Source organism: Phoenix dactylifera, chromosome 13, assembly GCF_009389715.1.
Source record: "Phoenix dactylifera cultivar Barhee BC4 chromosome 13, palm_55x_up_171113_PBpolish2nd_filt_p, whole genome shotgun sequence".
NCBI lineage: Eukaryota > Viridiplantae > Streptophyta > Magnoliopsida > Arecales > Arecaceae > Phoenix > Phoenix dactylifera.
The window spans coordinates 6,346,745-6,347,980 of NC_052404.1; the positions used below are offsets into that span (position 1 = coordinate 6,346,745).

Consider the following 1,236-nt stretch of genomic DNA (forward strand, 5'->3'; position numbering starts at 1 on the left):
CGACAGGCGATGATCGAGCACAACCGGAACCCCCTGGACTCCACGAGCGGCGATCCCAGCAGCAGCAGCAGCAGCAATAGCACGGCCGGCGCCACCAACAACGGCGGGTGTGTACGGCAATGCGACCGGGTCGGTGTTCCCCGCGGCGGGGAAGCAGCGAGTACACGGGGCTCCAGGACGAGCTGGTGCTAATGCTGGTGTTCCGGTCGCTCAACTGGGACCCCACCTAGTGTGTGTCGCCGCCTGCGTCTCCCGCCGCCTCCGCGCCGTCGCCAACCGCGTCCTCTGGCGCGAGGTCTGCATATCCGCGCCCCCCGCATGGTCTCCGCCCTCACCGCCGGCGGCGCCACCCGCATCGTCGGCGGTGGCACGCCATCGCGAAGCTCCTCTTCTTCTGCTGCGGCTGCGCGCCCCCACCCGGTTCTTCCCCTCCCCGACCCCCGCCACCCGACCCGGGCCACTTCTCCCCCGTCTCCCGCTTCTCCAAGACCTCCGGTCGCTCCTTCCTCTCCCGCCGCTGCTGGGGCGACCTCCTCTACGTCTCCGACCCCTGCGAGCACACCGCCGCCGCCGCCGCCCGCTCCGACGAGGACCTCGGCGCCTACGCGGAGTCTTCCGGGGCTTCATACGGTCGAGGACCGGGCGTATCTCATCAGCCGGCAGGCGGAGCTGGAGTCCCGGGTGCGCTGCACCTACTGCGGCGCCCGGGTCTGGAGCATGACCGCCGCCGGCCTCGTCCCCCGCAGCGCATCCCGCCGCCTCGGTTCCCACGAGGGCGACCTTGAGTACTTCGTCTGCGTCAACGGCCACCTCCACGGCTTCTGCTGGCTCGCCCACTTATCCTCCTCCTCCGAGGATGATGAAGGTTACGGCGGCGGCAGCACGACAGCGACGACGAAGAGGAGATTGGATAGATCAAGACATTGACGTCCGCTGCTGATGTGTTAGGTTGTCTGTTTTGAACGAGACAAAGTAGGTGGTTAGGCGATGTAGGTTTATTTTTCGTGTGCTATCCTCTCTTCTTCTTCGATTTGCCTGCTCTGTTTTGTCCTCCCGCTCCCCTGCTTCTTCTGAATCCAAAAATAAAAAGGAGCCTCGCGTGGGCTCTCTACCCTTGTTTTATGTGCTTGTTCTTGTCTCGTACGATGGGTGGCACTGTGAGCGTTTGTCTCTCTCCTGTTTTTCCGCCGAGACTCGGGAGCAACAGGGGATGCTCTGTTTTTTTTATTGGATTGG

General features: G+C 64.2%; 1 pseudogene; it reads left to right on the forward strand.

Moving 5' to 3' along the window:
* The first annotated feature begins 119 nt into the window (after positions 1–119).
* LOC120112941 lies at positions 120–927 on the forward strand (annotated as a pseudogene).
* The last annotated feature ends 309 nt before the right edge of the window (positions 928–1,236 follow it).